Source organism: Sinocyclocheilus anshuiensis, unplaced genomic scaffold (assembly GCF_001515605.1).
Source record: "Sinocyclocheilus anshuiensis isolate Anshui unplaced genomic scaffold, SAMN03320099.WGS_v1.1 scaffold2089, whole genome shotgun sequence".
Classification (NCBI taxonomy): domain Eukaryota; kingdom Metazoa; phylum Chordata; class Actinopteri; order Cypriniformes; family Cyprinidae; genus Sinocyclocheilus; species Sinocyclocheilus anshuiensis.
In genome coordinates, this window is record NW_015549564.1 from 180,643 (window position 1) to 189,421 (window position 8,779).

Below are 8,779 nucleotides of genomic sequence, written 5' to 3' on the forward strand. Positions count from 1 at the left end.
TAATAACTAGATTGAAATGTTTGAAAGACAAATTTTTGCTGTCTTGTCTTAAAGTCTTGTTTAAAAAACGTAAATGGTTTGGTCAGTTAGATGTTCTAGATGTTTGCTAAAGTGTTGCTAGTTGGTTGCTAGGATATTCTGGGTGGTTGCTAGGCTCTTGCTATGCAGTTGCTGGGGTGTTGCTAGAGTATGTGGTTGATAGAGTTTGTTCTGGGTGATTACAGACATTCCCACCTCTGTTAATAACAGAAAATCAAATAGTTTCAGTGCTTTAATATTATTGTATTTCTTTCTGATGTTAGGAAATTCAAAAGTTTGTGTTGCTCTTAAACTTGCACTAAACGCGATTATACCATCTAAGTAGCCTATGTAATTTTAATAGAACCGCATGTCTTCTTTAGTGATACAAGCTCAGAAATGTTTATAACCTGTTGAAGTTTTTTTATATTGTGTATTGACTTGCCATGATGGATATTGAAATGTTGTTATTTATTTTTAATTTTAAACAGTATAGAAGATTACTTAATGGTAATACAATATTTGTAAACACAACTGTGTATGTCAGACCATAAATCCCCAAAAAACTATGCATGGGGGCTTGCTTTGGTGTTGCCACCCCTCATAGACCCCATGCCACCCCTTTGCCACCCTAAAAATTATTTTCTAGATCCGCCCCTGCTCAGGCATGACCGATCGCAGAAGCACCAATAACACCACGTCTGCCAACCATGGCAGACCAATCGCTGCAGCAATCAGGGAGTCTCTCCGCCTCCCTGTATATAAACCGCAGCTACCTGCCGTTTCGTCATTCTCCACATATCTCTTCTCCGTGTAGGACAGGCAAGGAGGGCAATGTTTGTGAGATACCTCACTTCATGTTATTAGAGAACCGGGGTTACGTCAGTAACCTAACGTTCTCTTTCTAACATTAGTTAGATGGTATGGGATGGTAGTTAGTTAGCCATAAAGAGGCGGATCTCACTATGGGATATGGACTCTAGAAACTCCCGTATTGCCGATATGCTGACAAAGCAGACTAAAGAATGAGTGGGTTATTATCTGAATCATAGCTCCCGACGGGGGTTAAAACAGAATAATATGCAGAATTCGATCCTTAATGAGACTGCATTATACAACCTGACTACTCACTCCCAGGACTGAGTGAGCCAGAGAGGGTTCTGTCACATCCAGTCTATAGAAACGAGCAAATGTGTGCGGAGAAGACCAGCTGGCTGCCGCGCGAATTTCTTGACTAGAAATGCCTCTAAACAGAGCCCAGGATGTAGCCATACCTCTAGTAGAGTGTGCTCGTAGTCCTATTGAGGGCTATATATTCGCATTATTGTAACATAACACGATAGCCTCCACCACCCAGTGCGAAAGGAGCTGGCGGGAGATAGGTTTTCCTTTGTAAGAGTCAGCCCACGAGATAAATAGCTGATTGCTCTTACGAAGCGTGTGGGTTCTCTGAACATACGTATACAGAGTACGAACCGGACATAAACTGTGTAACCTCTCCTCCTCTGGGGATGAAAAAGGTGGTGGATGAAAAGCTAGCAGGTCCACTGATTGAACTGCACCAGCATGATCAAACACTTTAGGCACAAACGCCGGGTTCTAAAAGTTACTTTTTGGAGCGAACGTCATACATGAGGAGTGAACTGAGAAAGCATGTAGTTCACTCACCTTTTTTGCTGTAGTGAGAGCAAGTAACAGAGCCGTCTTAAAAGTGTGCAGCTTCAAGCCAATGTTATCAATGGGCTCGAAAGGGGCTTTTGAGAGCGCGTTCAGAACCACGGACAAATCCCAAGGCGGGACCAGCGGCTTCGATACTGGATGTAGCATACGTGCCCCTCTCATAAATCGACAGACGAGAGGGTGTTGGCCAATAGTACCCGAGTTAAGACCAACATGACATGCCGAGATAGCGGACAGGTAAACCTTAACTGTAGAAAAGGCTCAGCCCTTATCCAGAAGGTCCTGTAGGAAGCACAGCACATCCGAAACTGAACACAAGAAAGGAATGTTTCTATCTGCTCACCATCCCTCAAACACCCTCCATTTGAGATTATATAAAGAATGTGTCGAGGCAGCCCTCGCGTTCTGAATTGTCTCTATCACTTTCGGAGGTAACCCAGCTGCATTCAGATTTAGCCTCTCACGGGCCAGGCCCAGAGAGCTAGTTTCTGAGGGGAGGGGTGAAAAATTTCCCCCCGTGCTTGTGAGAGGAGATCCCTGAGGGGAGGGGTGAAATATTTTTTCTTGTGAGAGGAGATCCCTGCGTGCTGGTAACGGCCATGGCTGGAGAACAGTTGCGCAATCTCCGCAACCCACAGTCTCCCCGGCCAGTATGGCGTGATCAGAATCATTACATGTTTGCATTCCCGAACCCGCCATAGTGTCGGCTCGATCAGGCTCAACGGAGGGAACGCGTAAAGTAACACGTCTAGCCACTCGTGCGCTAGAGCATCCACACCCAACGGTGCATCGTCGCCGGCCAGAGAGAAGAACAGGGGACATTGCGCGTCTTTGTGTAATGCGAAGAGATCTACGGCAGCCCGGCCGAATCTCTGCCACACCATGAGGATCACTTGGGGGTGGAGTCTCCACTCCCCGTACAGAGGATTCCCTCTGGACAGTAAATCTGCTCCCCTGTTCATTATTCCTGGAACATGTGTCGCGCATAATGACAGGAGGGTCCTGCTGCTCCACATAATCAGTTATTTCGCTAACAAGTGAAGCTTGTGAGAACGTACTCCTCCCTGCCGATTTATGTAGGCCATCACCGTTGTATTGTCCGTCCTGACCAATACATGATGATTCTTGAGAAAATGCACAAAATGTCTCAGAGCTAGTAACACTATCAGTAGTTTTAGAAAATGTATGTGCTTCTCTCTGTCAAGTCAAGTCACCTTTATTTATTTAGCGCTTTTAACAATACAGATTGTGTCAAAGCAACTGTACAGCATTAATTAGGAAAATATTGTGTCAATAATGCAAAATGATAATAGTAAACACTCAATTTTCAGTTAAAGGCAGTTCATCATTGAATTCAGTAATGTCATCATCCAGCTCAGTTCAGTTTAAATAGTGTCTGTGCAATCAAGTCGACGATATCGCTGGAAATTAAGTGTCCCCAACTAAGCAAGCCAGAGGCGAGGTGACAGCGGCAAGGAACCAAAACTCCATTGGTGTCAGAATGGAGACAAAAACCTTGGGAGAAACCAGGCTCAGTCGGGGGGCCAGTTCTCCTCTGACCAGATGAAACCAGCAGTTCAATTCCAGGCTGCAGCAATGTCTTGTCCCGGTGGCAGTCTAGGAGACAAGGTTCTCACTGGGGATCTGTCTTTGTGGCTCATCTAGTTGTCCTGGTCTCCGCTGACATTCAGGGCTGTAGAAGTCCTCTCTAGGTGCTGATCCACCATCAGGGCTGGATACGAACTGGATCCGGGTGACTGCAGTGACCATCTGATCTGGATACTGACTGCATCTGGTGGTTACGGTGACCTCGGAATAAGAAAGAAACAGACTAATATTAGCGTAGATGCCATTCTTCTAACGATGTTGCAAGTACATTGGGTGTTATGGAAAGTGTTCCCGGTTCCGATTGTCCTAATTAATGCAACCTAAAAATCCTTTAACGGATTTGAATATTAGAAATGTGTTTATCGATCTTGGAAGTAAAGTAGTTCATAAAGTCATTACTGCTGTGCTGTTGGGAAATGTCAACACTTGTTGATGCTTTATTTTTCGTTAATTTAGCCACTGTATTGAATAAATACCTGAGGTTATGTTTGTTTTCTTCTAAAAGAGACGAAAAGTAATCAGATCTAGCAGTTTTTAATGCTTTTCTGTAGGATAGGGTACTTTCCCGCCAAGCAATACGAAATACCTCTAGTTTTGTTTTCCTCCAGCTGCGCTCCATTTTCCGGGCTGCTCTCTTTAGGGTGAGAGTGTGCTCATTATACCACGGTGTCAAACTGTTTTCCTTAATCTTGCTTAAGAGTAAAGGAGCAACCGTATCTAAAATGCTAGAAAAGAGAGAGTCCATAGTTTCTGTTACATCATTAAGTTGTTCTGAGGTATTGGATATGCTAAGGAACTGAGATAAATCAGGATGATTTCTTACAAAGCAGTCTTTTGTGGTAGAAGTAATGGTTCTACCATACTTGTAACAAGGAATAGAATTTACAGTTTTAGCTATATGAAGTTTGCACAAGACTAGTTAATGATCTGAGATATCATCGCTTGGCTGTATAATTTCAACACCATCGACATCAATTCCTCTCAGTGCAGGAGACCAAACTCCTCTCACTGTTCTGCCCTCGAACACCGCCCCCAGCCCGTGAGAGATGCATCTGTCGTCACCACTTTCCTCAATACAATAGGACCCAGAGGGCATCCTGTCCTCAGAAAAGACGGGGCTTTCCAATGACGGAGAGCGCTCATGCATTCTGGTGAGACGGACACTCTGTGGCTGAGACGGCTCTTGGGGCGAATTCCCTGTGACGCTGTCCAGTTCTGAAAATCCCTCATTCGCAGCAGTCCCAGGGGAACCACTGACACTGTTGAGTCCATCAGACCCAGTAGCCAAAGACACATTCTGAAAGAGACTGATCTCTCTCGTTGAAAAAGGGAGAGGCAGCTGTGAAATGTCTTGATGCCTTCCTCTGATAGGAAAGCTCGAAACATCACTGAATTCAACCTGAGACACAAGTAGACTATTTCCTGTGAAGGAGTTAGCCAACTCTTCGTCTGGTTTATCTTGAAACTTAATCTTTCCATATGCGTCACTAGTGTGTACGTATCGCTCTCTGCTTGCCTTGGGGATGGCGCGCAGATGAGCAGATCGTCCAGATATGATGAAACTCTGACTCCTCCGTTCCTTAACGGCGTCAGAGCCACTTCCACACATTTGCTGAAAACCCTGGGAGCTAAAGCAAGGCCAAAGGGGATTTTCGTATACTCGTATGCTGTGCCCTGATAAGCGAACCTCCGATATTTCCTGTGAGCAGGAAAAATATCTATGTGAAAATATGCGTCCTGGAGGTCCACTGAGGTTAACCAATCTCCCTGACGAATACTTTGACACAAAGTTCTGAGCGAAAGCATTTTGAATTTGTATTTTCTGAGGTGTTTGTTGAGGACACGTAAATCCAAAATGGGACGGAGACCTCCCCCTCTTTTGGGAATCACAAAATAACGGGAGTAGAAGCCTATGTGGCTTTCTTTCGTTGGAATAACTCTTATCACTCCTTTTCTCTATAAAGAGGATATTTCTTACTTTAAAACCTGAGCTGCTTCCCCTTGGGCCACTGAAATTACCACTCCATTGAACACAAGAGGTTTTACAGCGAATTTTATTCTGTATCCCCTGTCTATCGTGGTTAAAACCCAGGGATGAACTGCGCATGCGCGCCAGTTCGCCGCCTGAGCTGTGAGTGGGCCCTTCCCGTCTTCACTCACTAGCGGTATTGCAGCACACTCTAGTGGTGAAGGAGGGGAATACCGCTCCAGTGAAGGAGTTATATTCGTCTTTATTTGTGATTGTTTTAATCTTTTGTGATATTTTTTTATTTTTATCCCACTCTGCGCCCTCAGCCCCTGGCCTGGATGCATCAGAAAAAACTTTATTTGTGATGGGATGCTTATGAACTTTTGTCCTTCCTCCCTCAGAACAAACCTCGTAGGTGGAGGGAGAGACAATTCTTTGGGGGGCTCCAGAAGAACATGGGCCATTTTGCTGCGCACATTGGACTTTGAACTGTCCACACAAACCCATTTCACATTTAAATTCCTTCTTTTCCCCACGGGAGGGAGAAAGGAATCGTTTTGAAGGGATGGGACAGAGAAACCCTGAGTGCTGTCTCCAAACCCTTCCTGATGCCAAACTGAATTCTCAGGTCGACCGCCTCTTTTTGTTCCCCTGAGGGGTGGCCGACCGGTGTTTCGCTGCTGCCGCTGCGAAAGACTGTTTCGGTTTCACGAAACCGGGCTTTGACTGAAGGCCCGCGTTTCCCGGCTGTTGTGGTGGAGCAGGACGGGATGGTTGATAGTCAGAATGTCCCCCTCTCCCTGAAGAACTGAAATTCAGTCGGCTCGGATGATAAGGCCGAGCTGCCGGCTTTCTGGGGAGACAGACCTCGAATGCCTCTCCCTCTTTTTTCCGCAGGTCACATTGCTGACACATTGCTGTTACTGTCACCCCTTTGGATCAATAGGGGCATCCAAAAACTCCCAGCCATAGCAGTCTCTCTCCCACAACCGCTAAGCCCATACTCCTACCGCAACTTTGAACTGCTCCGCGGGACGTGCGCAGGTTTAAATCTGCCATGACACATATCTCCTCCCAGAGCGCTGGGTTGGGAGATCCGGAGTCCTGCTTACGCCCCATCTCCTCTAATAACTCCACTTGATAGGCTGTAAGGAGGGACGTCGCGTTCAAAGCACAAACGGCCACTGCAGATGACTTATAGATCTTTTGAAAAACAGAGGCGGAAAAGTGCTCTGTTTTCCCTGGCAGCGAGGCTCCAGTTGAAGAGAGCGCTGCCCTGCGACTTGGGTGCAAATGATTCACCACAGATGATTCTACAGGGGGAGGAATCCGCCATCCCCAAATCCTCCATTCCCTGAACATCCAGCCTCGAGAAGCCCTTGACAGGTACATGGTGGGAAAAAGGCCTGTCCCAAAACCTCTTCATTTCAGTTACACAGGCCGGGACGGCTGGAATAAACAGCCTCGCTGGAGGGAGACGTGATGGAAGTCTCTTTCCATCGTACAGGTCTCTTTCAGCCCCTTGACCTGCCGGTTGGGATGGCCAGTCGATCGACAGTCTAGCCACGAACCTGCGACAGACCTCGAGTAGATCCGTGTCCATCTGTACAGTGGAGGGTGAACTCTCATCCTGTGCATTCGGCGGACGCGACTGATTCGGGGGAAGAATATCATCTTCATCAACGTCATCCTCGTCCTCGAGGATGGTCGACAACACTTCATCATTATCATCTTCTTCTCCCGCTAACAGATCTTCAAACAGCGGGCGAAGGACGGGTGGCACCCTCTCCATCATCTCTCCCCATGAGCTTACGGCCTGCGGACCATCCATCGGTTCCTCTCTGGGTTGAGCAGAGAGGCATGGGTCTGACTTCCCAGCTACTGCCACGCGGAGTCTCCGCTCTCGGGTTTTAACCGAGAATGTCGCGCAGTGAGGACAGCCCTTGGGGTTGGACAGAGCTGCCTGAGCGTGTTTAGCGCCCAAACAGGAGATGCAGAGGCCGTGTGAATCCTTCGCAGAAATCCACATTCCACAAGCACACAGATGGGGAGGACGACCTTTTCCTCCGGGGCTCTCAGGCTCTTTCGCAGTGGCCATGGAGCCTGTACTCTCTTCGTACGGTAAGCCCACCACAACATGACAACTAGTACGGAGCTGTGCTGCGATAGAGAGCTCTCCTTTTCCTTCTTTTTTTGGTGCATGGTGAGCTCCCCAAAAACTTGGAAAATAAATTGAAAACTCACCTTGACTCACCTAGCTATCTCACTCTAAGTGAAGTCACTCAACAAACATTAGGAATGTATTGCGTTTGGGACGTTACCTTGCGGCTCCATCTGTAAACTGTTAAGCAAATAATTCCCGAAGTCTGCTGAGAACAGCTTCCGAAAATCTTCCACGGGGAAGAGAGCGAGAATGACGAAACGGCAGGTAGCTGCAGTTTATATACAGGGAGGCGGGGACTCCCTGATCGCTGCAGCGATTGGTCTGCCGTGGTTGGCAGAAGTGGTGTTATTGGTGCTTCAATAAGCATCAGTCACGCCTGAGGTGTTCCCATAGTGAGATACCGAATAAATGTTAGAAAGAGAAACAGCTTTATGCTTCTCTCCAAAAACAGCCGAGCTCCTGGAGGCGTGCCGTGGGCGGAGCTAAAGAGTCTCGAGCGCGTTCATGTTGTTTACATTATATGCACTTACTAGAGTTGTGACGGTGAGGAAATCTTCCCACCGGTTAATCGAAGTGTGACAACACCAGTAATAGCGGTATCACTGGGGGGTGGGGGTTGTGTTCGTTGGGGTTTTCCCTCTTTTCCTCGCTTTCTTTCACTTTTAAATAGCTTAAAAATGCCTGTGCACGTTTTACTTTCACTTTCAAATTAGCGACAATTACGCATAAATTGGACAACAACAAAACAGTACGACAAAGTCACTTATGTTTAACATAGAACTTTTATTAACAAAACAAATAAAAATACACCAAAATAATAAATAAATAAAATGAATAAGAAAGTTGGAGGCATGTTTCGTTTAAAGTTTAAGAAAGTAAAAATCCGTAAACACTGTGGAACCAAATAAATAAGAAACGAATATTAAAAAGAAAATCCAAAATCACCTTAGATAAACAGCAAAAGTCAAAAGGCTTTTCAAAATCAAAAATATCGGCAAACGCTTTTGCATTTCGTTTCGAAAACTAAATCTTCCGCCATCGTCTTGTCTGTCTTACCTCACTCTTGTCAGTCAGCTGGACTCCTCACGTGATAAATGAAATCTGACTCCTGCTGCTAATCTGTGATGCGACTGTCGTTCAGCACGCTGCATTCAGTTTTTAATTATAGTGTCTGTTCTCTAACTGAATGAAGTGATTTTTATTACTATAAAAAATCAAAACGATGGTGGCGGGCGGTGCCGCGGTGGGGAAGTGACGTATTGTTGCGCCTTATACGGTATCACCATCAACACCGACTATCGCAGCAAGCCTAGCACTTACGCGCCGATTGCCAACAAAAC

The 8,779-nt window shown here is 46.2% G+C and overlaps 1 long non-coding RNA gene across 1 annotated transcript in view; it reads right to left on the reverse strand.

Annotated features, from left to right (window-relative positions):
- Nucleotides 1–8,047, reverse strand: part of LOC107657218 (uncharacterized) — a 9,490-nt gene extending 1,443 nt beyond the window's left edge. Inside the window, exons 1-2 of the long non-coding RNA XR_001630655.1 lie at nucleotides 7,970–8,047; nucleotides 7,865–7,866 (exon numbers count right to left, since the gene is read on the reverse strand). This is a non-coding gene — a long non-coding RNA (uncharacterized LOC107657218). The remainder of the gene's footprint in view (nucleotides 1–7,864; nucleotides 7,867–7,969) is intronic.
- Between the last annotated feature and the right edge of the window lie 732 nt (nucleotides 8,048–8,779).